This window comes from Dryobates pubescens, chromosome 4 (genome assembly GCF_014839835.1).
Source record: "Dryobates pubescens isolate bDryPub1 chromosome 4, bDryPub1.pri, whole genome shotgun sequence".
Classification (NCBI taxonomy): domain Eukaryota; kingdom Metazoa; phylum Chordata; class Aves; order Piciformes; family Picidae; genus Dryobates; species Dryobates pubescens.
In genome coordinates, this window is record NC_071615.1 from 18,546,813 (window position 1) to 18,573,069 (window position 26,257).

The 26,257-nt window shown below is 63.2% G+C and overlaps 1 protein-coding gene across 1 annotated transcript in view; it reads left to right on the forward strand.

Moving 5' to 3' along the window:
* Window positions 1–5,567: 5,567 nt before the first annotated feature.
* The window catches only part of LOC128897194 (ankyrin repeat and fibronectin type-III domain-containing protein 1-like), a 130,074-nt gene continuing 109,384 nt past the window's right edge, over window positions 5,568–26,257 (forward strand). Inside the window, exons 1-2 of the mRNA XM_054161264.1 lie at window positions 5,568–5,623; window positions 14,742–14,870. The gene's annotated coding sequence lies outside the window, so the exon portion shown is untranslated. The remainder of the gene's footprint in view (window positions 5,624–14,741; window positions 14,871–26,257) is intronic.

The following is a 26,257-nucleotide window of genomic DNA, read 5'->3' on the forward strand; positions in this document are numbered from 1 at the left end:
AGTTGTTGCCCAGGAGGGTGGTGAGAGCCTGGCACAGGCTGCCCAGGGAGGTGGTGGCAGCCTCCTGCCTGGAGGTGTTTGCAGCCAGGCTGGAGGTGGCTGTGAGCAACCTGCTGCAGTGTGAGGTGTCCCTGGCCATGGCAGGGGGTTGGGGCTGGCTGAGCCTTGAGCTCCCTCCCAGCCCTGCCAGCTCTGTGAGTCTATGATTCAGTGCTGCCCTGCTGGGCTCCTGTGCAGGAGGGCATCTCACTGCCCTTTGGGTGAGCCTGCTGTGTGCTGGCACATCACCCAAGCTGCCCATTTCCAGCCTTGGGCAGCCCCTGGGGGAGCCCCCAGCTGTGCAGCAGCAGGACAATGTCCCTCACAGGTGTGGGAGCTCCTCAGCAGAAGCCCTGAGTGGGCCCCCTGGGCGAGCAGCAGTGGCCACACGCAGTCAGTGTCTGCCCTGGAGGGGACACTTGGAGGGCAGGCTCCTCACCACCTCCCACCCACCCCTCTCCTGGGGCTAGGGTAGGAGGCATCCATTTGGGCTTGGGAAGTCCCTCTGGGACAGTGTGTCCCGGTGTGTCCAGAGGGACCTTGCCAGGCTGGGCAGGGGGGCAGAGGCCAAGGGCAGGAGACTGAACACATCCAAGTGCCAGGGACTGCACTTTGGCCACAGCAACCCCAGGCAGTGCTACAGGCTGGGGGCAGAGTGGCTGAGAACAGCCAGGCAGAGAGGGACCTGGGGGTGCTGATTGACAGCTGCCTGAACAGGAGCCAGCAGTGTGCCCAGGGGCCCAAGAAGGCCAAGGGCATCCTGGCCTGCAGCAGGCAGAGTGTGGCCAGCAGGAGCAGGGAAGTCCTTGTGCCCTGTGCTCAGCACTGCTCAGGCCACCCCTGGAGTCCTGTGTCCAGCTCTGGGCTCCTCAGCTCAAGAAGGACATTGAGAGACTTGAAGGTGTCCAGAGAAGGGCAACAAAGCTGGGGAGGGGTCTGGGGCACAGCCCTGGGAGGAGAGGCTGAGGGAGCTGGGGTTGCTTAGCCTGCAGAAGAGGAGGCTCAGGGGAGACCTTCTTGCTCTCTGCAACTCCCTGCAGGGAGGCTGGAGCCAGGTGGGGGTTGGGCTCTGCTCCCAGGCAGCCAGCAGCAGAACAAGAGGACACAGTCTCAAGCTGTGCCAGGGGAGGTTTAGGCTGGAGGGGAGGAGAAAGTTCTTCACAGAGAGAGTTGTTAGCCATTGGGATGTGCTGCCCAGGGGGGTGGTGGAGTCCCCATCCCTGGAAGGGTTCAGGAGGGGATTGGATGTGGCCCTTGGTGCCAGGGGTTAGCTGTCAGAGGGGGTTGGGTGCCAGGTTGGACTTGGTGATCTCTGATTGATTCTATGAGCCTCTGACAATGACCCCAGTCAGTGGTGGCAGAGCTCAGCCTGGGGCTTGTGTGTCCCAGCCCCAGGCCTCACTGCTGGGTTTAGAAGCTGGAGGAGGAGGAAGGGGAGAGGAGAGGCCAATGTGGCTGGCTGCACCTGCCCAGATTCCCTGTGGCCAAAGGCAAGTTTCTGAGTGGGGAGGGCAGGGGCACTGCCTGGCAGCACAGGGGGCTCTGGGCCTTCCTGCTGCCTTCTGCCTGGCTGAGCATGGACCCTTCATCTGAGCTCAGGTCTGGTCCTCTGAGACCAGTCTCCCACCCCAAGCCTGGTCCCCTCATCTGAGCCTGGCCTCATTCCAGGCCAATCCCCTGGCTGAGCCTGGTCCCACCTGGCTGAGCCCAGGGCCTCTCATCTAAGCCTGGCCTCCCCACCAAAGCTTGGGCCCTTCACCTGAGCCTGGGTTCCTTGGCCAAGCCTGGTACTCCCCATTTGAGCCTGGCCTCCTTGGACCAGCCTGGTCCTCCCTTCTGAGCCTGGCTTCCTAGGACCAGCCTGGTCCTCCCATCTGAGCCTGGCTTCCTAGGACCAGCCTGGTCCTCCCTTCTGAGCCTGGCCTCCTTGGACCAGCCTGGTCCTCCCTTCTGAGCCTGGCCTCCTTGGACCAGCCTGGTCCTCCCTTCTGAGCCTGGCCTCCTTGGACCAGCCTGGTCCTCCCTTCTGAGCCTGGCCTCCTTGGACCAGCCTGGTCCTCCCATCTGAGCCTGGCCTCCTTGGACCAGCCTGGTCCTCCCTTCTGAGCCTGGCCTCCTTGGACCAGCCTGGTCCTCCCTTCTGAGCCTGGCTTCCTTGGACCAGCCTGGTCCTCCCTTCTGAGCCTGGCTTCCTTGGACCAGCCTGGTCCTCCCTTCTGAGCCTGGCTTCCTAGGACCAGCCTGGTCCTCCCATCTGAGCCTGGCCTCCTTGGACCAGCCTGGTCCTCCCATCTGAGCCTGGCCTCCTTGGACCAGCCTGGTCCTCCCTTCTGAGCCTGGCTTCCTTGGACCAGCCTGGTCCTCCCTTCTGAGCCTGGCTTCCTAGGACCAGCCTGGTCCTCCCATCTGAGCCTGGCTTCCTAGGACCAGCCTGGTCCTCCCTTCTGAGCCTGGCCTCCTTGGACCAGCCTGGTCCTCCCTTCTGAGCCTGGCCTCCTTGGACCAGCCTGGTCCTCCCTTCTGAGCCTGGCCTCCTTGGACCAGCCTGGTCCTCCCTTCTGAGCCTGGCTTCCTTGGACCAGCCTGGTCCTCCCTTCTGAGCCTGGCCTCCTTGGACCAGCCTGGTCCTCCCTTCTGAGCCTGGCTTCCTTGGACCAGCCTGGTCCTCCCTTCTGAGCCTGGCTTCCTTGGACCAGCCTGGTCCTCCCATCTGAGCCTGGCTTCCTAGGACCAGCCTGGTCCTCCCATCTGAGCCTGGCTTCCTAGGACCAGCCTGGTCCTCCCTTCTGAGCCTGGCCTCCTTGGACCAGCCTGGTCCTCCCTTCTGAGCCTGGCCTCCTTGGACCAGCCTGGTCCTCCCATCTGAGCCTGGCTTCCTTGGACCAGCCTGGTCCTCCCTTCTGAGCCTGGCTTCCTTGGACCAGCCTGGTCCTCCCATCTGAGCCTGGCTTCCTTGGACCAGCCTGGTCCTCCCTTCTGAGCCTGGCCTCCTTGGACCAGCCTGGTCCTCCCTTCTGAGCCTGGCCTCCTTGGACCAGCCTGGTCCTCCCTTCTGAGCCTGGCTTCCTTGGACCAGCCTGGTCCTCCCTTCTGAGCCTGGCCTCCTTGGACCAGCCTGGTCCTCCCTTCTGAGCCTGGCCTCTTTGGACCAGCCTGGTCCCCTCACCTGAGCCTGGCCTCCTTGGACCAGCCTGGTCCTCCCTTCTGAGCCTGGCCTCCTTGGACCAGCCTGGTCCTCCCTTCTGAGCCTGGCCTCCTTGGACCAGCCTGGTCCTCCCTTCTGAGCCTGGCCTCCTTGGACCAGCCTGGTCCTCCCTTCTGAGCCTGGCTTCCTAGGACCAGCCTGGTCCTCCCTTCTGAGCCTGGCCTCCTTGGACCAGCCTGGTCCTCCCTTCTGAGCCTGGCTTCCTTGGACCAGCCTGGTCCTCCCTTCTGAGCCTGGCTTCCTTGGACCAGCCTGGTCCTCCCAATTGAGCCTGGCCTCCTTGGACCAGCCTGGTCCTCCCTTCTGAGCCTGGCCTCCTAGGACCAGCCTGGTCCTCCCTTCTGAGCCTGGCCTCCTTGGACCAGCCTGGTCCTCCCTTCTGAGCCTGGCCTCTTTGGACAAGGCTGTTCCCTTGTCCGAGCCCTGTGCCCCCATCTGAGCCTGGTGCCCTCACCTGAGCCTGCTGCCCTCATCTGAAACTGGTGCCCTCATCTGAGCCTGGTGCCCCCATCTGAGCCTGCTGCCCTCACCTGAGCCTGGTGCCCCCATCTGAGCCTGGTGCCCCCATCTGAGCCTGGTGCCCTCACCTGAGCCTGGTGCCCCCATCTGAGCCTGGTGCCCTCATCTGAGCCTGGTGCCCTCACCTGAGCCTGGTGTCCCCATCTGAGCCTGGTGCTCTCATCTGAGCTTGGTGCCCTCATCTGAGCCTGGTGCCCTCACCTGAGCCTGGTGCCCCCATCTGAGCCTGGTGCTCTCATCTGAGCTTGGTGCCCTCACCTGAGCCTGGTGCCCTCACCTGAGCCTGGTGCCCCCATCTGAGCCTGGTGCTCTCATCTGAGCTTGGTGCCCTCACCTGAGCCTGGTGCCCCCATCTGAGCCTGGTGCCCTCATCTGAGCCTGGTGCTCTCACCTGAGCCTGGTGCCCCCCATCTGAGCCTGGTGCCAACATCTGAGCCTGGTGCTCTCACCTGAGCCTGGTGCCCTCACCTGTGCCTGGTGCTCTCACCTGAGCCTGGTGCCCTGGCAGGCAGATGCCCCCTGGCAGGCAGATGCCCCCTGGCAGGCAGGTGCCGCTGGCAGGCAGGTGCCCCATGGCAGGCAGGTGCCCCCTGGCAGGCAGATGCCCCCTGGCAGGCAGGTGCCGCTGGCAGGGGTGCCCGCTGGCAGGCAGGTGCCCCATGGCAGGCAGATGCTCCCAGGCAGGCAGGTGCCCGCTGGCAGGCAGGTGCCCCCTGGCAGGCAGGTGCCCCCTGGCAGGCAGATGCTCCCTGGCAGGCAGGTGCCCCCTGGCAGGCAGGTGCTTCTGGCAGGCAGGTGCCTGCTGGCAGGCAGATGCTCCCCTGGCAGGGGTGCCCGCTTGCAGGCAGGTGCCCCCTGGCAGGCAGGTGCCGCTGGCAGGGGTGCCCGCTGGCAGGCAGGTGCCCCCTGGCAGGCAGGTGCCCCCTGGCAGGCAGGTGCCCCCTGGCAGGCAGGTGCCCGCTGGCAGGCAGATGCTCCCCTGGCAGGCAGGTGCCCCCTGGCAGGCAGGTGCTGCTGGCAGGCAGGTGCCCGCCTGCAGGCAGATGCCCCCCTGGCAGGCAGGTGCTGCTGGCAGGCAGGTGCCCGCCTGCAGGCAGATGCTCCCCTGGCAGGCAGGTGCTGCTGGCAGGCAGGTGCCCCCTGGCAGGCAGGTGCCCGCTGGCAGGCAGGTGCCGCTGGCAGGGGTGCCCGCTGGCAGGGGTGCCCGGGCCGGCCGGGCACAGGCTGGCGGTTATGTAAAGGCTGTGCCGGCAGGGCCGGCGCTTGTTCGGTGTCAGCCTGTGAGTCACATGGGGCTGGCTGCTCCCCCCCCGCCGCTGCTCTGTTTCTATAGAAACAAGGTTGGGAGGCAGGGGAGAAAAAGAGAAAGAGAAAAACGGAGAGGAAGGAAAAGAGAGAGAGAGAGGGGAAAAGAAAGAGAGAAAGAGGGGAGAGCAGCGAGGCAGGGGAAGGCGGCCGGCGGGAGCGCGGCGGCAGCCCGGGAGCTGGCGGCGCGGAGCGGAGGCGGTGCGGGAGCAGGTCGCCGATGCGGGAGGCAGCTGGGGGTCCCGGCCGGGACGGGAGCGATGCTGCCTGCCTGCAGGGCGCAGCGAACGTCCCGCACGGCCGCTCCGAGCTGAGCCGTGCCCACCTGGGCCGCTCCGAGCTGAGCCGTGCCCACCTGGGCCGCTCCGAGCTGAGCCGTGCCCACCTGGGCCGCTCCGAGCCGAGCCGCTCCGAGCTGAGCCTCTCGGAGCTGAGCCTCTCGGAGCTGAGCCGCTCCAAGCTGAGCCGTTCCGAGCCGAACCGTTGCGAGCCGAGGCGCTCCTGCGGGCGCCGGTGAGCGGCAGAGCCGCAGGAAGGGCAGCGGCGGCGGCGCAGGTGAGTGAGCAGCGCTGGCGCGGCTCCCGGGCATCCTTCCGTGGCACGGCACGGCACGGCTCCCGGGCATCCTTCCGTGGCACGGCACGGCACGGCACGGCTCCCGGGCATCCTTCCGTGGCACGGCTCCCGGGCATCCTTCCGTGGCACGGCACGGCGCGGCACGGCTCCCGGGCATCCTTCCGTGGCACGGCACTGCTCCCGGGCATCCTTCCGTGGCACGGCACGGCACGGCTCCCGGGCATCCTTCCGTGGCACGGCACGGCACGGCACGGCTCCCGGGCATCCTTCCGTGGCACGGCACGGCGCGGCACGGCTCCCGGGCATCCTTCCGTGGCACGGCACGGCACGGCGCGGCTCCCGGGCATCCTTCCGTGGCACGGCACGGCACGGCGCGGCTCCCGGGCATCCTTCCGTGGCACGGCACGGCACGGCGCGGCTCCCGGGCATCCTTCCGTGGCACGGCACGGCGCGGCACTGCACGGCGCGGGTCCCGGGCATCCTTCCGTGGCCCGGCACGGAGCGGCTCCTGGGCATCCTTCCGTGGCACGGCACGGCACGGCACGGCTCGCCGGGGGGAGGCCGGCCCTGCCTGCTGCTTTGGGGACCTGCTGGCAGCTAGAGCTGAGGTCGGTGGGCACCGTGCCCGACGCCGTGCCGCTTGCAGCGGGGGCTTTGCCCGGGCAGCCTCGGCTCGCCCGGGGGCTGCCTGCGGGCGTGTGGCCGCGCACGGTCCCTTTGCCACAGCCTCTGCTGAAGGCTGCTCCCAGCTCAGGAGGCACCTTCCGGGCTCCCACTGTTCGCCCTCTGCTTCATTCTGCCTGTACCCGAGCAAACCCGAGGCGCCCAGGGGCCGAGCTCCGCGGGGAGCTGAGGTCCCTCACAGCCTCTGTCACCCACGGCCGGCACCCAGCTCCCCGAGGCAGGCTGCAGCCGGGACGGGCACGGGGATGAGCCCAGCTCGGAAGCTGGGTGCGCAGTGACCGCTGCTGGAGGCAGGACCGGCCGGGAGCGCTGCTCCCCTCGCCTGCTGCCGGGTGCCAGGGCTTGCCCCGGGCCCCCTGCTCGCCTGTGCCAGCCAGGAGCCGCCTCAGCTCCGAGCCGTGCAGGAGCGGGTGTGGGCTTGGCAGTGCAACAGGTGGCACTGGTCCTGCCTGGGCCGGGACAGCTCCGCGGGAGGGCCGGGCACTGCCCGTGCCGTGGGGACAGCCTCGGCTGGGCACCTTGGTGGAGCAGGAGCATTGCCGGTGCCCGGGCTGGCACTGACTCGTGACCTCAGCCACCCTGCGTGCGTGGCACGGTGCGGCCGTGCCTGGGCAGCCGTGGCCATGGCACGGCCGGCACCTGGGGGAGGTGCCAGAGCAGCACCAGGGCCCCAGCGGGCACAGGTATGCCCTGATGGCTGCAGGCTGCTGAAGTGCTCTGCTCTTTGCAGGGGCAGTGTCCCTCCACAGGCCACCACGGGGCAGAAGGGCCGGGGGGAGGGTGCCCAGGGACTGTACTGTCACTGCTCTCCAGCTGGGGTGTGGGGGCCCTGCCACGGGGGCACTGCAGGCCCCCAGCTGGAGCCGGTGCAGGCAGAGGGGGGAATGGAGCCCTGGTGTGCTTCTGTGCCGGGCCAGCCGTGGGAGATGTCACTGCTGTCACCCCTGGCCGCTGAGGGGGCTGAGGACAGCACTTCAGACCCTTGTCCTCAGCCCAAAGAGCAGCCCTGCAGCTGCTTGTGCCGGGATGGCTCAGCCAGTTGGATCAGCCCTGCTGCCAGGCCCCTGTGTCCCTGCTCTGCCTGCTGCCTCAGCAAGCTGGAGGCTTCAGCTGACCCACACTGGGGTCACCCCCACCCCAGAAAACGTGCCTGGTGAAGGGGTGGCAGCAGCCTGCTGTGAAGAACACACTTAGGCAGTGCAGGTGGCATGGGAGCTGTGCCCTGCACCAAGCCAGAGGCTAAGCCCTTGCCCAGGTTGGGCTGTGCCAGCAGCAAGGGCCTGAGCTCATCCTGGTGGAACACCCCAGCTCCACCAGGACACAGCCTCTGCTGCTGGCTGTGGGGAGGCTGGGGGCTGTGGTGAGAGCTGGGGGCTGTGGTGAGGCTGGGGGCTGTGGTGAGAGCTGGGGGCTGTGGTGAGGCTGGGGCTGTGATTAGAGCTGGGGGCTGTTGTGCTGGGGGCTGTGGTGAGGCTGGGGGCTGTGGTGCTGGGGCTGTAGTGAGGCTGGGGGCTGTGGTGAGAGCTTGGGGCTGTGATTAGAGCTGGGGGCTGTTGTGCTGGGGGCTGTGGTGAGGCTGGGGGCTGTGGTGAGAGCTTGGGGCTGTGATTAGAGCTGGGGGCTGTGGTGAGGGCTGGGTGAGAGCTGGGGGCCGTGGTGCTGGGGGCTGTGGCTGGCACTGGAGTGGGTGTTTGCCACCCCAGGTCCTGCCACCCCCACACGTGCAGGCACTGGGGGCTCTGTGGGGCGGAGAAGCTGCCACACACAGGCTTTGCATCCCCCCTGCCCCATTCCCGCATCCCCCCGGGGGCTGCCAGCTCTGCCGGGGGGCTCCGGCAGGAGCTGAGCTCTGCTGCCGGGGGGCTCCGGCAGGAGCTGAGCTCTGCTGCCGGGGGGCTCCGGCAGGAGCTGGGCGCTGCTGTCGGGGGGCTCCGGCAGGAGCTGGGCTCTGCTGCCGGGGGGCACCGGCAGGGGCTGGGCGCTGCTGCCGGGGCGCTCCGGCAGGAGCTGGGCGCTGCTGCCGGGGGGCTCCGGCAGGAGCTGGGCGCTGCTGCCGGGGGGCTCCGGCAGGAGCTGGGCGCTGCTGCCGGGGGGCTCCGGCAGGAGCTGGGCGCTGCTGCCGGGGGGCTCCGGCAGGAGCTGGGCGCTGCTGCCGGGGGGCACCGGCAGGGGCTGGGCGCTGCTGCCGGGGGGCACCGGCAGGGGCTGGGCGCTGCTGCCGGGGGGCTCCGGCAGGAGCTGGGCTCTGCTGCCGGGGGGCTCCGGCAGGAGCTGGGCGCTGCTGCCGGGGGGCTCCGGCCGCGGCGGGTGGGGGGAAGGTGCCGTGTGCGAGAGCAGCTCGCCAGGGGCTGCCGGGGGTTGTGATGTGGCTGACAGATGGCGAGGCAGAGAGGTGTGATGGATGAGACAGCGCAGGAGCTGAGCAGCCTCCTCTGGTTGTCAGGAGACCGCCCTGCCCGCCGCTGCCCTCGATCGCTCGGTTGCTGCCTTGTCCCGCCCGTCCTCTCGGCTCCTCGGCCCCCCGGGCAGGCTTGCGAGGGGCCAGGGCGGCAGCCTGGGGCCGCCGAGCTCCGGCAGCACCTCTGCTGAGCTTGAGGGGGCGGGCAGGGGCCCCCAGACCCGGACCCTGAGGTGTCCTGTGCGGCAGGCAGGGCGGGGGGGAGCGCCGCTGGGCCGGCCCCCTGGCACGGCTGGGATGCAGCTGCATGCTCTGCTTTGAGCTGGGTGGCAGAGGCCCTCGGTGGTGCTGAGCATGCTGGCACGGGTGGGAGAAGGCAGGAAATGCAAGTGGCAGGAGGAGAGGAAAGAGCCTCAGGTTGTGCCAGGGGAGGCTCGGGTTGGACAGGAGGAACAATTCTGTCCCAGCAAGGGATCCCAGGCCCTGGCCCAGGATGCCCAGGGAGGTGGTGGAGTACCCAGCCCTGGAGGGGTTTAAGAGCCTCTTGGAGGTGGTGCTGAGGGAGGTGGTGCTGAGGGAGGGGGTGCTGAGGGAGGGGGTGCAGTGGCAGTGGCTCAGCAGCAGGGCTGGGAGCTCTGGGTGAGTGTTGGGCTGGCTGAGCTCAGAGGTCTCTTCCAGCCCCCCCAGTTGTGTGGCTCTATGAAATCCTGCCCAGCAGTGGCACAAGAGGTCAGGTGCCAAGAGCCAGGTGGAGCCTGCTGCCCTCACACAGCCTCTCTGTGACTGGGTTTCCCTGCTCTGCCTGAAGATCTCCCACAGGGGCATCCTGGCATGTTTGGAAAGCACCTGGGAATGCCAAGGTGGTGCCAGCAGCATCTCCCTCCCCGAGGCAGCAGCTCAGCCCTGCTGCACAGTGCAGTTGTGGCTGTTGGAGCCTGGGGTCACAGAATGCTCTGGGTTGGAAGGGTCCTTAAAAATCACCCAGCTCCAACTCCCTGCCATGGGCAGGGACCCCTCCCACCAGCACAGGCTGCTCAGGGCCTCATCCAGCCTGGTCCTGAACTCCTCCAGGGAGGGGACAGCCACAGCCTCCCTGAGCAGCCTGTGCCAGAGTCTCCCCAGCCTCACTGCCAAGGATTTCTTCCTCCTCTCCACTCTCAGTCTCCTCTCTCCCAGCTCAAAGCCATTGGCCCTGGGCCTGGCACTCCCAGCCCTTGTCCCCAGTCCCTCCCCAGCTCTCCTGGAGCCCTTCAGGCACTGGGAGGCTGCTCTGAGGTCTGCCTGGAGCCTTCTCTTCTGCAGGCTGCACAGCCCCAGCTCTCCCAGCCTGTGCCCACAGGGGAGGTTCTGCAGCCTCTGCTCATCTTGGTGGCCTCCTCTGGAGCCTCTCCAGCGGCTCCAGGTCCTTGTGCTGGGCCCCCCCAGAGCTGGAGGCAGTGCTGCAGGTGGGGGCTGGGCAGAGCAGAGGGGCAGTCACTCCCACCCTGACCTCGGGAGCATCCCAGCCCTGGGGGGCCGGAGCAGCTCCATCCGGAGGAGCTGAGGGAAGCTGCCCCAGGGGCAGGCCCTCGGGGGGGCTCGGGGAGCAGGCTGGAGCTGCGTGCACAGCAGGTGTGATTCATCCCCCTCCCGCAGCTCGGTTTATGTAAAGCAGTGCCGTAAATAGCCAGCTGAGGCCCTGCTGTGCTCCTGGCTCGCTCATTAGTGAGGCTTCTGCTGGAGCTTCTGCCTCTGGCGGAGGTGAGGGCAGCCTGCTTGGCTGGGGAGGGCTGGAGTTGCTGCTGGCAGCTCTCAGCAGGCAGCCAGGGACCCCTCGGAGGGGTCACAGCCTTTAACCTGGATGTGGGCAGGTGGAGATGGGGGCTGGAAGGTTGGTGCTTGGGGGAGGGAGGGCTGTGAAAGCAGCAGCCAGCAGCTCAGGCTTGTTGGTCACCCTCTGGTCCATGCATGGCTTTGCTTGCCCAGCCCGGGGTCAGACCTGCCCTGGGCAGCACCTGCCCTGCACTGGGGACCACCTCCTTCCCCCCTGCCCCTGCCATGCCGTGGGGCGAAGTGGCACAACCCTGAGCACCCAGCTGGCTTCTCCAGCCCCCCCCCCAGCACACCCTGGGCCAGGGCTAACATTCCTTCATCTCAGGCTCTGGTTTGCCCCCTGCCAGCTCTCCTGGTTGGGTGCTGTTGGCTCTATCCCAGCAGACAGAGCTCCTTCCTTGGGGCAGCCTCCTGGCTGTGGAGCTGTCCTGGTGGTGCTGAGCACATGAGGCTGTGGCAGGCACTTGTTTGGCACAGGGTGGGGGGTGGGTGGGGGGCACCTTCCTGCATCTGCGCAGATGGTTTGGGGTTTCCCAGGCTCCAGCCCCTGCTGGGAACCAGTTTGGAAGGGGTGGCTGTGGTGGTGTGGGGAGCACAGCAAACAGGACAGCTTTCTCCAGAGGCTCTCCAGGCAGGCCCCAGAGCTCAGGAGATCAACATCCCCAGGCCCCTGGCAGCTGGAGGTGAGGGGTGAGGGGGCAGGGAGGGGGAAGGTTGGGCAGTGCCAGGACTGCTGCAGTAGGAGCAGCCAAATGCTGCTGAGGAGGTGCTGTGGGGAGCCAGCAGTAGCTGATCACAGCTCACAGGGTGTTAGGGACTGGAAGGAAACCTCTGAAGATCATAAAGTGCGACCCCCCTGCCAGAGCAGGAGCAGAGAACCCAGCCCAGGGCACACAGAACACATCCAGACAGGGCTGGGAAGGCTCCAGGGAAGGAGACTCCACAACCTCTCTGGGCAGCCTGCTCCAGGCCTCTGGCAGCCTCCCAGGGCAGAAGTTCCTCCTCCTGTTGGGGTGGAACCTCCTGGGCTGCAGTTTCCATCCAGTGCCCCTTGGCCTATCCCAGGGCACAGTGAGCAGAGCCTGGCCCTGGCCCTCCCTCCTGGCCCCCAGCCCTCAGATGCAGCCACCACCAAGTCCCATCTCTGGGGCATCCCAGGTCCTGCACAGCACCAGGGGCTGCTGCAGAGCATCACCCAGTGCCCACATCACCCTAAACTGGGATGTTCCCTATCATAGCTGAGACCAAAGGCTATGGGAAGCCAGCAGGATCTGTTGTCACCACCCAGCCCCATCCCTGGGGCATCCCAGGTCCTGCACAGCACCAGGGGCTGCTGCAGAGCATCACTCAGCACCCACATCACCCTAAACTGGGATGTTCCCTATCAGAGCCGAGATGAAAGGGCAGGCAAGGTGCTGGGGGTGGTGCCAGGACCAGGCTGTGCTCCAGGAGCTCCAAGGGCTTTCAGAAGGTGCCTCCACTGCTCCTTCTGGAAGGCCTCTTCCTCTGGCTGCGAGCTGGGGAGAGCTGGGCCTTGGGGTTCTTGTTGGGTTTCTTTGAAGGCAGACCTCATCCTTTTACACCAAAGTAGTGTTCCTTCTCAAGAGTGGCCCTGGAAGGCCTGAGCAGGCTCCTTCCCAGCAGTGATTGGAGAGACAAGAGCCTCCTCCAGCAAGCTGTCTCCACCCCGGCCCCAGCAACAGCAATTCATAAGCTGAAGAAGAAATCAATAAGCAGAGCTAAGGAATTGAAGGTGGCTGTGCTGGAAAGGCAGCAGGCACAGCAACTGAGCTGCCTGTGGCTGCCAGAGGAGAGGTTGAGAGAGGAGAGGTTGAGAGAGGAGAGGTTGAGAGAGGAGAGGTTGAGAGAGGAGAGGTTGAGAGAGGAGAGGAGAGGTTCAGAGAGGAGAGGAGAGGTTGAGAGAGGAGAGGAGAGGTTGAGAGAGGAGAGGTTGAGAGAGGAGAGGTTGAGAGAGGAGAGGTTGAGAGAGGAGAGGTTGAGAGAGGAGAGGTTGAGAGAGGAGAGGAGAGGTTGAGAGAGGAGAGGAGAGGTTGAGAGAGGAGAGGTTGAGAGAGGAGAGGTTCAGAGAGGAGAGGTTCAGAGAGGAGAGGTTCAGAGAGGAGAGGTTCGGAGAGGAGGGGAGAGGAGAGGTTGAGAGAGGAGAGGTTCAGAGAGGAGAGGAGAGGAGAGGAGAGGAGAGGAGAGGAGAGGTTGAGAGAGGAGAGGTTGAGAGAGGAGAGGTTCAGAGAGGAGAGGAGAGGAGAGGAGGGGAGAGGAGAGGATCTGCTTCAGCAATGTGTAGATTCCAAATCTCCCTCCAGCTCTGTCCCTCATCCCCAGGACCTCTGTCAAATCTCTCCTGCCCCCTTCCCTGCCCAGCCCAGGGCAGCAGGTCGTGCTGGCACAGGACCAAAGGAGGAGGAAAGGCAGTGGCTGTGCCAACACGTGTGGCAGGGCTGGCAGACAGCACTGGTGCCAGCAGCCTGGTCGTGTGCCCAAGCTGGGGTGTCTCAGCTCCCTGGTGCTCCTCCCTTGCTCCCACTGCTGCTCCTGGTTCCCTGGCAGCAGCCACAGGTCATGAAGCCAGCTTTGCCTGCAAGCTGGGGGTGCCAGCCCCTGGCACTGGGGGTTCCTTGTGCTGCTGGAGGAAGCAGAGAGCTGTGGGTCTCTGCAGGGCAGGAGCCTCACTCACAGCTCTCTACATCAGCTCTGGGCTGGCACTGGGCTTGGAGAGGGTGGCTGTGCCTCTGCAGAGAGCTGGAGGGGGCATGCATGGCCTAGGCAGGCTGCTTCTCCAGGCCCAAGGGACTAGGAGTGAGGCTGAGCATCACACCTGGGCATGGTCCCCTCCAGCTCCAAGGGACTGGGGGTGACACTGCAGCATCTCTCCCTCAGGGCTAGGGACTGGGGGTGACACTGCAGCATCTCTCCCTCAGGGCAAGGGACTGGGGGTGACACTGCAGCATCTCTCCCTCAGGGCTAGGGACTGGGCCAAGTGGGGCTGCAGCATCCCAGCTGGTGGGAAAGGGCTTTTTCAGCACAGCTGGATCTTGAGGCTGAACTTGCAGACACTTCTGCTTCCTCCTCTGAAACACCTTCCAGCATAGCAGCCCTGGTGAGGAAGGCTGTCCTGGTGCCTGAGAGCCCGGGCTGGGAGGTCAGGGGGGCTCTGAGCTTTCTCTCAAGAGGCAGGTGTGGCCGTGGCAGAGCTCTGCTTTGCTTCTCTTTCCCCCCTGGCTGCCCAAGCCCTCTGGGGCCGGCCCTGCAGGCGGCAGAAGCAGCCGGAGGCTCTCTGGGGTTAGCCCCCAGCAGCCGGGGGGTGGCCGGAGCCTGCGGCTGGCGGAGGTGGTTTCGCGGCGGCAGGGAGCAGGACCCGGCGCTAGCTCATCCAGCCAGGCTTGCAGCTCCAGTGTCACTAACAGCGACACTAACAGTGTCACTAACAGCACCTCGCCGACCTCCTCTGCCGCTGGGGCTTCTCCAAGCCCTGCTCAAGCTGCTGCTGCTGCTGCCCTGCCGGTGCGCACCGGCGCTGCTGGCTCCTATCGGCTCCCTCCTTCCGTCTCCCTCCTTCCGTCTCCCTCCTTCCGGCTCCCTCCTGTCGGCTCCCTCCTTCCGTCTCCCTCCTGTCGGCTCCCTCCTGTCGGCTCCCTCCTTTCGGCTCCCTCCTTTAGGCTCCTTCCTTTCAGCTCCCTCCTGTCGGCTCCCTCCTTTCGTCTCCTTTCAGCTCCCTCCTTTCGTCTCCCCCCTTTAGGCTCCCTCCTATCGTCTCCTTTCAGCTCCCTCCTTTAGGCTCCCTCCTTTCGTCTCCTTTCGGCTCCCTCCTATCGTCTCCTTTCGGCTCCCTCCTTTAGGCTCCCTCCTTTCGTCTCCTTTCGTCTCCCTCCTTTAGGCTCCCTCCTTTCGTCTCCTTTAGGCTCCCTCCTTTCGTCTCCTTTCGGCTCCCTCCTATCGTCTCCTTTCAGCTCCCTCCTTTAGGCTCCCTCCTTTCATCTCATTTCAGCTCCCTCCTTTCGTCTCCCTCCTTTCGGCTCCCTCCTTTAGGCTCCTTCCTTTCGGCTCCCTCCTGTCGGCTCCCTCCTGTCGGCTCCCTCCTTTCGGCTCCGAGCATCCCCCGGCTTTGTGCTGCGCATCCTGCCCCGCTGGGAGCCGGCGGGGAGGGGGCTTCAGTGACATTAATTCCTTTCCTCTCCCCTCCCCCAGGTCGGAAAGCAGCCTCTCTAGGTTTGCACACCGCTTGTCGGTGAAGCAGAAGCAGGAGAAGAGAAGGAAAGCTGAGTATGGCTCAGCCGAGCTGTCTGCCTTCCGGCCCAGGTCTCTGAGCATTGAATGGTAAGAGCTGCAGCACAGGGCTGGGGGACAGGAGCTCCTGCCTCGCCGGCCCCCCCTTCCCTGCCCCTTGGCCCCACCACTGCCACTCTGGCCCTTGGGACAACACCCTTGCAAGCCCTTCCATCAGGCTCCCCCAGGGGATCACAGCTCACAGGATGTTAGGGGTTTGGAAGAGACCTCTGGAGAGAATGGAATGGAGTGGAATGGAATGGAATAGAATAGAATAGAATAGAATAGAATAGAATAGAATAGAATAGAATAGAATAGAATAGAATAGAATAGAATAGAATAGAATAGACCAGGTTGGGAAAGACCTCAGAGATCACCAAGCCCAACCTCTCCCCCAGCACCATCTGAGCAACTCAACCATGGCACCAAGGGCCTCAGCCAGGCTCTTTCTAAGCACCTCCAGGGATGGGGACTCCACCACCTCCCTGGGCAGCACAGCCCAGTAGCCAGTCTCTCTGGTTGGGAAGAACTTCTTCCTAACATCCATTCTAAACCTCTGAAGGTCATCAAGCCCAAGCCCCCTGCCAGAGCAGGAGCAGAGAACCCAGCCCAGGGCACACAGACCACATCCAGACAGGGCTGGGAAGGCTCCAGGGAAGGAGACTTCACAACCTCTCTGGGCAGCCTGCTCCAGGCCTCTGGGAGCCTCCCAGGGCAGAAGTTCCTCCTCCTGTTGAGGTGGAACCTCCTGGGCTGCCGTTTCCATCCACTGCCCCTAAACCAGACCAAAACATCCTCCCTCACCCCAGTGCAGGGAGCAGCAGGCAGCCCAAGGTAGCTTCTTCTTTAGGGGGCTGCAGGAGAGCCCCCAGAATGAGCCATGGGAGCTGTCAGGGTCCTGTGTAGACAGCTGTGTCTGCAGGGCACATGGCTGCAAGGCCTCCAGCAGATTCACAGAGTCATAGAAGCCCAGAATGGGTTGGGTTGGAAAGGAGCTTCAGGCTCACCCAGCTCCAAGCCCCTGCCATGGGCAGGGACCCCTCCCACCAGCACAGCTTGCTCAGGGCCTCATCCAGCCTGGCCTTCAGCACCTCCAGGCAGGAGGCAGCCACAGCCTCCCTGGGCAGCCTGTGGATGTGCTCTGCCTGGACTGCAGCAAGGCCTTTGACACTGTCCCCCACAGCAAACCCCAGGCCAAGCTGTCAGCCCCTGGCTTGGGCAGCAGCTCTCTGAGCTGGGTTAGGAACTGGCTGGAGGCTGAGCCCAGAGAGTGGTGGTGAATGGTGCCACAGCCAGCTGGCAGCCAGGCACCAGTGGTGTGCCCCAGGGATCAGTGCTGGGCCCCAGCCTGTTCAATATCTTCACTGATGATCTGGAGGAGGGGATGGAGTCCATCAGCAGTGAGTTTGCAGAGGACACCAAGCTGGGGGCAGGAGTTGATTTGTTAGAGGGCATAAGGGCTCTGCAGAGGGACCTTGCCAGGATGGGCAGGGGGGCAGAGGCCAAGGGCAGGGATTGAACACACCCAAGTGCCAGGGGCTGCACATTGGCCACAGCAACCCCAGGCAGTGGTACAGGCTGGGGGCAGAGTGGCTGAGAGCAGCCAGGCAGAGAGGGACCTGGGGGCACTGGTTGATGGTAGGCTGAACATGAGCCAGCAGTGTGCCCAGGGGGCCAAGAAGGCCAAGAGCATCCTGGCCTGCAGCAGGCAGAGTGTGGCCAGCAGGAGCAGGGAAGTCCTTGTGCCCTGTGCTCAGCACTGCTCAGGCCACCCCTGGAGCCCTGTGTCCAGCTCTGGGCTCCTCAGCTCAAGAAGGACATTGAGAGACTTGAAGGTGTCCAGAGAAGGGCAACAAAGCTGGGGAGGGGTCTGGGGCACAGCCCTGGGAGGAGAGGCTGAGGGAGCTGGGGTTGCTTAGCCTGCAGAAGAGGAGGCTCAGGGGAGACCTTCTTGCTCTCTGCAACTCCCTGCAGGGAGGTTGGAGCCAGGTGGGGGTTGGGCTCTGCTCCCAGGCAGCCAGCAGCAGAACAAGAGGCCACAGTCTCAAGCTGTGCCAGGGGAGGTTTAGGCTGGAGGGGAGGAGAAAGTTCTTCACAGAGAGAGTTGTTAGCCACTGGGCTGTGCTGCCCAGGGAGGTGGTGGAGTCCCCATCCCTGGAGGTGTTCAGGAAGAGCCTGGCTGAGGCCCTTGGTGCCATGGTTGAGTTGCTCAGATGGTGCTGGGGGAGAGGTTGGACTTGGTGAGCTCTGAGGTCTCTTCCAACCTGGTTAATTCCATTCCATTCCATTCCATTCCATTCCATTCCATTCCATTCCATGCCATTCTATTCTATTCTATTCTATTCTATTCTATTCTATTCTATTCTATCCCATCCCATCCCATCCCATCCCATCCCATCCTTTTCATGTACCTAGCACCCTGAGCAGGAGGCTGCAGGGCTTTCTGCTCCCTTAGCTGGGGATCCCGGTGTAAAAGCTGACAAGAGGGGGGGAGGAGGGAAAGCAGAGGAAGGCAATGCTTAGAGACTGGAGGAGTGTGGAGCTGGGTTTGTGCTTCCCCTGCTGCTCCTGGAGCTCCTTCTGGCGTTTATTGTTTACCTTCTACACACTGCAGCCTGAGCTTGGGGAGTCCTCAAAGGCTTCCTCCAGCGGTGAGGTTCCTCAGGCATCCAAGCTGAGGAGGTGTTAATGAAGCCAGACAAAGGAGTGGCGCTGCCTGGTGACAAATTGCCTCCTCCCCCCCCTTCCCCCCTTGCCAACCTTGCTTCCCTCTGCTGCAGCGCTGGCAGCAGGCAAGTGGTGCTGCAGTCCTCCAGGCAGGCACATGTGTGGATTGGTGATGCTGCAAAGAGGCAGAGAGCTCATTAAAAGCCACCAGGGTTTCTCTTTGTGCCTATTGAGGAAGTGAGGGCAGGCAGCAGAGCTCCCCCTGGCCCCTTGCAGGGCCTCTCGGGAGCCCCCCGGGGCCACCTCGGCGAGGTGGCTTGGAGGGACTTGCTCCACAGCCTCTTCCTGGGGGGACCCTTCTGCCTTGGCTCCTTGTGGCCTGCACAGCACTGCTGGGGGAAGCTCTTGGATGGCAGGGTTGTAAACCAGCTGGGAAATGAGCCCATGGGGAGGAAGAAACTCCTTTGCCTTGCCTTGGCCAAGCACCATCACCTTGGAGATGGAGGCTGCAAAGAGAAGGACTGGTCCTGAGTCCAGGACCTCTGCTGTGTCCAGGACCTCTGCTGTGTCCAGGACTGGTCCTGTGTCCAGAACCTGTGCTGTGTCCAGGACTGATGCTGTGTCTAGGACTGGTCCTGTGTCCAGGACTGATGCTGTGTCCAGTTCTGCAGGGTGTTTATATAGATGGCTAAGAAAAGAAACACAGCCCAGCCCCTCAGCACAGCCCTCAGCAGCAGGCTGGGCAGCCCTGGGACCCTGCTGCCCACTGCAGCCCATCCTGATGCCCCTGCAGCCCAGAGGCAGCTGAGTGCTGAGCTGCAGCCAGAGCAGGGAGAGCAGCAGCACAGGGAGGGGATTCTGCCCCTCTGCTCTGCTCTGCTCTGCTCAGCCCCCACCTGCAGCACTGCCTCCAGCTCTGGGGCCCCCAGCACAGGAAGGACCTGGAGCTGCTGGAGAGGCTCCAGAGGAGGCCACAGAGATGATCAGAGGCTGCAGAACCTCCCCTGTGGGGACAGGCTGGGGTGGGTTGGGGCTGTGCAGTCTGGGGAAGAGAAGGCTGCAGGGAGACCTCAGAGCAGCTTCCCAGTGCCTGAAGGGCTCCAGGAGAGCTGGGGAGGGACTTGGGACAAGGGCTGGGAGTGCCAGGCCCAGGGCCAATGGCTTTGAGCTGGGAGAGAGGAGACTGAGAGTGGAGAGGAGGAAGAGATTCTTTGCAGTGAGGCTGGGGAGACTCTGGCACAGGCTGCCCAGGGAGGCTGTCTCCTGCCTGGAGGTGCTGAGGGCCAGGCTGGATGAGGCCCTGAGCAAGCTGTGCTGGTGGGAGGGGTCCCTGCCCATGGCAGGGGCTTGGAGCTGGACGGTGTTTGAGGTCCCCAGGCTGCCTAGCCCTAAGCACAGGCATGCTCTCAGCACACATCTCACTGCCCAGCTCCTGCTGGCTGGCTGGGACCTGCTGAGAGGTTGCCAACTCCCTGGGCCCAGGGCTGGCAGCAGTGCCAGGGCAGATGTCAGTGAGCTGCTCCGGGGGGGGTGCAGCACGGTGCTGCCCCCGGCTCGGCCAGCGCAGCCTCCTTGCTGCCACTTGGTAACCAGAAACTGCCGAGGGAGGGGGGAGGGAGAGGAGGCAGGGGAAAAGTGAAGGCTGGGGACAACACTTCCCTCATCCATGGGCTGTTTACTGCAGGAAATGCTTCGTTATTAGGCTTCTTTTAGGCCACAGAGTCCTCAGTGTTGGGCCCCAGGGATGTGCTGCATCACCTCTGCTCCCGGGCGCTGCCCAGGACAGCAGCACCCTGGGCAGCAGGGCAGAGCTGGGGCTGTCCCCAGCACTGGGGGCACACCTGGCTCTGCCTGTGCCCAGCCTGGCCTTGGTTTGCTGCCTCCTTTCCTGTCCTCCTCACGGGATGCTGCCTGCTGGGGCTCACAGGGCACCGGGGCAGCTGCAGCCCCAAAGGAGGCAAATGCAGCAAGTGAGGCCAGGGAGGGTCTGGGGTCACAGGGGCACAGAATGGGCTGGGTTGGAAGGGACCTCAAAGCTCAGGGGTGCAGGACACTGCCTACCATAATGGGGAGAAGGGGAATCAGAGAATCACAGAACCAGGGAACCACAGAATGCTCCAGGCTGGAAGGGAGCTCCAGAGCTCCTCCAGCCCAACCCCCTGCCCTCAGCAGGGACATCCTCCAGCAGCTCAGGCTGCCCACAGCCCTCTCCAGCCTCACCAGGGCTGGAGCCTCAGCCCCCTCCCTGGGCAGCCTGTGGCAGTGCTCCAGCAGCCTCCTGGGGCAGAACTTGTTCCTCACATCCAAGCTCAATCTGCTCTGCTCTGCTCTGAAGCCATTGCCCCTGGGGCTGTCCCTGCAGGCCTTTGGGAACAGTCCCTCTGCAGCCTTCCTGTAGCTCCCTTCAGGTCCTGCCAGGCTGCTCTGAGCTCTCCCTGGAGCCTTCTCCTCTCCAGGCTGAACCCCCCCAGCCCCCTCAGCCTGTCCCCACAGCAGAGCTGCTCCAAGCCCCTGAGCATTCTCCTGGCCTCCTCTGGAGCCTCTCCCTCAGCTCCAGGTCCTCCCTGTGCTGAGGGCTCCAGCCCTGCACACAGCCCTGCAGGGGAGGTCTGCCCAGAGCAGAGCACAGTGCCAGGATCTCCTCACAAGCACTAATCCATTAAAACAGAGGCAATGGTTTGAGACTGGAGCAGGGAAGGTTTAGGTTGGACACCAGGAGGGAGCTCTGCACAGGGAGGCTGAGGGGACACTGGCACAGGCTGCCCAGGGAGGTGGTGCAGGCTCCAGCCCTGGAGGCATTCAGGGTTGAACCTGGGGGGCCCTTGAGCAGCCTGCTCTGGTTGGAGCTGTCCCTGCTGAGTGCAGAGGGGTTGGACAAGATGCCCCTGGGGGGTCCCTTCCATGCCTATGCAGTCTGTGAGTCCATGCAGAGGGCTGAGAGCCTCTGCCTCACCCCTGTGAGCCTGTCAGCTGCTGTTCCCCTCTTGCACCCTTCAGGCTCTGGTGCTCATCAGCACTTCCCTCCTGGCATCCATTCCTCTCTTCCCTTTCCTTCCTCTGGGTCTGGTTTTCCCTCTTCCATTTATTTATCTACCAGCCTTCCCCCTCCACTCTCCTTCTCCCCTCCTCACCTCATATTCACCCTGGGTTTTCCTCTCTGTTTCCCCCTCCCTTGGTTGTTTTCCTCCCCTGGCTGCCTCTCCTGTTTGTGCTCCTGCAGAGCTCCACTCTGGGCAGCCTCCCCAGCCTCCGTGCTCAGCAACTGCCTGTTCCCGAGGTGGCTCGGGGAAAATGCAGCTCATTCCTCCCTCCCCAGCCTCTTAGCTCTGCTCCTTGGCTGCCCACCGCCGGCCGTGAGAGCCCTGCTGCCAGGAGCTTGTGCCCCGATGCTTAGAGGCAGCTGGACAGCTCAGCGGGCTCGGCTCAGCCCTGCCTGACCCCGGCCATGCCGCTGAAGCTCAGCTCCTCGTTCCCCTCTGCCCCACTCCTGGAGGTGTTTGCAGCCAGGCTGGAGGTGGCTGTGAGCAACCTGCTGCAGTGTGAGGTGTCCCTGGCCATGGCAGGGGGTTGGGGCTGGCTGAGCCTTGAGCTCCCTCCCAGCTCTGGCAGCTCTGTGACTCTGTGATTCTGTGACTCTCTGATTCTACAATTCTCTGACTCTGCTTCTCTGCTTCTGATTCTTTGATTCTTTGATTCTCTGCTTCTCTGCTTCTGATTCTTTGATTCTCTGCTTCTGATTCTTTGATTCTTTGATTCTCTGCTTCTCTGCTTCTGATTCTTTGATTCTTTGATTCTCTGCTTCTCTGCTTCTGATTCTTTGATTCTCTGCTTCTGATTCTTTGATTCTCTGCTCCTCTGCTTCTCATTCTTTGATTCTCTGCTTCTGCTTCTGATTCTCTGCTTCTGACTCTGATTCTCTGCTTCTGATTCTCTGCTTCTCTGCTTCTGACTCTTTGATTCTCTGCTTCTGATTCTTTGATTCTCTGCTCCTCTGCTTCTGATTCTTTGATTCTCTGCTTCTCTGCTTCTGATTCTTGGATTCTCTGCTTCTGATTCTTGGATTCTCTGCTTCTGTGCTTCTGACTCTTTGATTCTGTGCTTCTGACTCTTTGATTCTTTGATTCTCTGCTTCTCTGCTTCTGATTCTTTGATTCTCTGCTTCTGATTCTTTTATTCTTTGATTCTCTGTTTCTCTGCTTCTGATTCTTTGATTCTCTGCTTCTGATTCTTTGATTCTCTGCTTCTGATTCTTTGATTCTTTGATTCTCTGCTTCTGATTCTTTGATTCTCTGCTTCTGTGCTTCTGACTCTTTGATTCTGTGCTTCTGACTCTTTGATTCTTTGATTCTCTGCTTCTTTGCTTCTGATTCTCTGCTTCTTTGATTCTCTGATTCTGATTCTTTGATTCTTTGATTCTCTGCTTCTCTCCTCTGATTCTCTGCTTCTGATTCTTTGATTCTCTAATTCTGATTCTCTGCTTCTTTGCTTCTGACTCTTTGATTCTTTGATTCTGATTCTTTGATTCTCTGATTCTGATTCTTGATTCTCTGCTTCTCTGACTCTCCGCTTCTCTGATCCTTTATTCTCTGCTTCTCTGATTCTCTGCTTCTCTCCTTCTCTCCTTCTCTCCTTCTCCCCTTCTCCTCCTCTGTCATCCCCAATTCTTCTGGTGAGAGACCAGCCAAGGTGGGACAGTGTGGGAGCAGGACAGGGTGGAAGGATTTAACCTCTCCCACAGCCCCCCTGGGTGACCTGGAGCAGGTCCCTCAAGCCCTGGGGATGCAAAGGAGAGGCCACCAGGCTCCCCAGGAGCAGGGAGAGCCACAGCTACAGCAGCAGGCTGCCTGTGTAGCCCAGGCACAGCTCTGCCCATCTGCTGCTGTCTCTGCCTGGGGTGCAGAGCAGCAGATCCCTGCTCCATGGCACAGCAGGAGGATGAGGTGACCCTGCCCATGGCAGGGGGCTGGGACCTGGCTGAGCCTTGAGGTCCCTTCCAGCCCTGACAATTCTGTGACTGTGCCCAGAGCCCCCCTGCCCAGGAGCTGCTAAGGGAAGGTGCAGAGTGGCTTCCCCATCCCTGCAATGTCAGACTGTGTTGCCCTGAGGACAGGAGGCTCAGCTGCCAGGCTCAGGAGGGCTGCTGGCACAGGTGGCACAAGTGGCTCAGGTTTGGTTTGAGGCAAATGGAGGCTTAATGGAAGTGATTTGCATGGAAGGATTTAAGAGCTTCAAAGGCAGTGAGGATCCCTCTTGGGATGGGGACATCCTCCCTACACTGCTGTGCCAGGGCATGAAATCCATGCCATGGTGGTGCCTGGCACTGCCCAGCCTCCTTCTGTAGCTGCTGTCAGCTGGGAGCAACCTGAGCTAGTCAGAGATGTCCCTGCTGCCTGGGGAGGGCTTGGAGAAGAAGACCTCTGAGGGTCCCCTCCAGCTGGATGCATTCTGTGACTCTCTGATTCTGTGAGGGCCTCAACCCACCAGGAGCTCTGGGGCCAGTCCTGGAGCCTCTGTGCCAGGAAGGCTCTGGAGGGGCTGGAAGGTGTCCAGAGCAGGGCCAGGAGGAGGAGCAGAGGGCTGGAGCTGCTCTGCTGTGAGCACAGCCTGAGAGAGTTGGGGTTGTGCAGGCTGGAGAGGAGAAGGCTCCCAGGAGACCTCATTGTGGCCTTCCAGGAGCTGCAGGGGGCTGCAAGGGTGTCAGGGAGGGATAGGGGTCTGGGACACCTCTGAGGGGGTCAGGAATCAGGCCTGGCACAGGGAGCCAGCAATGGGCACTGGCAGCCCAGAAGGCCAAGGGCAGCTGAGCTGAGCCTTCTGGGCTGCCAGTGCCCATTGCCAGAGGTGGAGGGAGAGGATCCTGCCCCTCTGCTCTGGGGTGTCAGGGAGGGATAGGACTGGGGGGGATGGAGCAGAACTAGAAGTGGGGAGCTGGAGATTGGCTGTGAGGAAGAAGTTGTTGGCCAGGAGGGTGGTGAGAGCCTGGCACAGGCTGCCCAGGGAGGTGGTGGAAGCCTCCTGCCTGGAGGTGTTTGCAGCCAGGCTGGAGGTGGCTGTGAGCAACCTGCTGCAGTGTGAGGTGTCCCTGGCCATGGCAGGGGGTTGGGGCTGGCTGAGCCTTGAGCTCTCTTCCAGCCCTGGCAGTTCTGTGAGTCTGTGACCCCCACAGGCTGCACCTCCCCTGCTGGCACAGGAGCCCTGTGGGGCTGCAGAGCTGCTGGCTGGTCCCCAGCCCCTGCACTGGAGGCTGCTCCTGCAAAGCTTGAGGAGTCCCCAGGGCCCCTGCCAGCTGCTGGGGGTGTCAGGAGGAGCCAGCACACAGTGAAGTGCCAGCAGCTTTTTGGGGGAGCAGCAGCCCCCCAGAGAGAGAGGGCTCAGAGCTCCTCTGGCTTCCACAGCCCTGCTCCAGCTGCTGCCTCCCGACTTCATCTGCACCTCCGAGAGGAGGCTTGGGCTCCTCCTTCGGGGATGGGTTGGACTTGATGGTCTTTGAGGTCTCTTCCCAGCCTGGTGATCCTGTGCTGGTGTGTGTGGTTCCAGCCCAGCAGGCTCTGTGGGTCCCCAGGGTGCTCTGGGCAGGCTGAGGTCTGTGCTGTGGGGCAGAGCTTGGCCTCCCCCTTCCCCTCCGGCGCCGGCGAGGGGCCAGGGGTGCCGCTGGGCCTGGGCCCTGGCTGTGGCATGGCCAGGGGACAGCAGGCACTTGGTCTGCACTGGGAGTGCTCTAAGGCCTGGCTGAGGAACAGTGGCCAAGCTCTGGGGTCATTTGTTCTGCTGCTTCAGCAGCTCCCCATGATTGCTGGGATGTTTTGTTCTGCTGCTCAGCTCAGCTTCCCCCTCGCTGCCCTCCCTGTCTCCAGCCCTTCTCCCTTTCAGCTCCTCCTCCCCCCTCTCCCAGCTCCCTCAGTAGCTGTGGAGACTCTCTGCCTCATGAGGTCATGGATGTGGGGCTCAGGAAGGAGCTCTCTGGGAGCTGGGCTGCCCCCCGTGCCCTGCTCTGCTGGGGCTGCCCCCCAGCTGCCCCGCAGCAAAGCTCCCTGCCCGAGGGCTGCAGGCAGCCTGAGCCTCCCCTGGCTGCTGCCACAGGGACCCTGGCACCAGCAGGCTGCAGGGAGCTTGGTTTTCAGGTGACAAATGAGGTCAAGAGGAGCTGTGGCCCCGGTGGGCAAGGCCAGCTCTGCCTGCAGAGCTCCTCAGCCCTGGGCAGGGCAGTGCTGGGCTGCCTGCTGCTGGTGCTGCCCTGCCCAGCCAGCCAGGACCCCTCTCTGCTGAGGTGAGAACCACTTAGGGACTCCTGGTGTCCAGCTTACACCTGGAGGCCAAGGGCATCCTGGCCTGCAGCAGGCAGAGTGTGGCCAGCAGGAGCAGGGAATCATCCTGCCCTGTGCTCAGCACTGCTCAGGCCACAGCTTGAGTCCTGTGTCCAGCTCTGGGCTCCTCAGCTCAAGAAGGACATTGAGAGACTTGAAGGTGTCCAGAGAAGGGCAACAAAGCTGGGGAGGGGTCTGGGGCACAGCCCTGGGAGGAGAGGCTGAGGGAGCTGGGGTTGCTTAGCCTGCAGAAGAGGAGGCTCAGGGGAGACCTTCTTGCTCTCTGCAACTCCCTGCAGGGAGGTTGGAGCCAGCTGGGGGTTGGGCTCTGCTCCCAGGCAGCCAGCAGCAGAACAAGAGGACACAGTCTCAAGCTGTGCCAGGGGAGGTTCAGGCTGGAGGGGAGGAGAAAGTTCTTCCCAGCAAGAGAGATTGGCCACTGGGCTGTGCTGCCCAGGGAGGTGGTGGAGTCCCCATCCCTGGAGGGGTTCAAAGGCTTGGATGTGGCCACAGGAGCCCTGGGTTAGCTGTCAGGAGGTGTCAGGGGTTAGGTCCTAGGTTGGGCTTGATGAGCTCTGAGGTTTTCCAACCTGCCTGATGCTGTGATTCTGTGCTGTCCATCCCCCAGAGGGACAAGAGGGCATCCAAAGGGACCTGAGCAGGCTGCAGAGGTGGTGCCCAGGGGAAGCTCCTGAGGCTCAAGCAGAGCAAGGGCAGGTCCTGCAGGTCCTGGGCTGCAACCATCCTCACTGTCAGCACAGGCTGGGGGAGGAGGGGATAGGAAGCATGCCGTGATGCAAGAGCAGGGCTTCAGCCCCAGCCCCCCTGGGGATGGCCATGGTTGGGCAGTTTGGGGCTCAGCTTGGCAGGGGCTGGGCCAGCTCATTCCTGCTGCTCTGGGACCTAGAGAGGTTGGAGCAGGAGGTGCTTGGGGTCCCTCCCACCCTGGCACTCTGTGATGCTGTTGTTCAGGGGTGTAAGGGGGGAGCAGGAGTTTACTCACCACCCCCCCTGAGCTGGTGGGACAGTGATTCACCAGTGACTGTGAGTGGCTTGCTGATGGGATTGGAGAGAAGCAAGCCTCAAAATACCTCCAGCAGTTAGGTTTGCCCCGAGGGAAGCACTGGAAAGCAGTCGTTTGTGTGTGGAAAATCACCTTTCATCCTCCCTGCCTCTGAGTCATCTGCAAACAGAGCCTGAAGGGGAACTGCTGCTCATGGTGGGGATGTGCTGCAGGGCAGGAGGCTGTGCAGAGGGCCCTGGCCAGGCTGCAGCCATGGCTGAGGCCAAGGGGATGAGGTTCAACCAGGCCAAGGGCTGGGTCCTGTCCTTGGCTCACAACCAGCCCAGGAAGGCTCCAGGCTGGGGGCAGAGTGGCTGCAAAGTGCCCAGCAGAGAAGGCCCTGGGGGTGCTGGGTGCCAGCAGCTGGAGAGGAGCCAGGGGGTGCCCAGGGGGGCAAGAAGGGC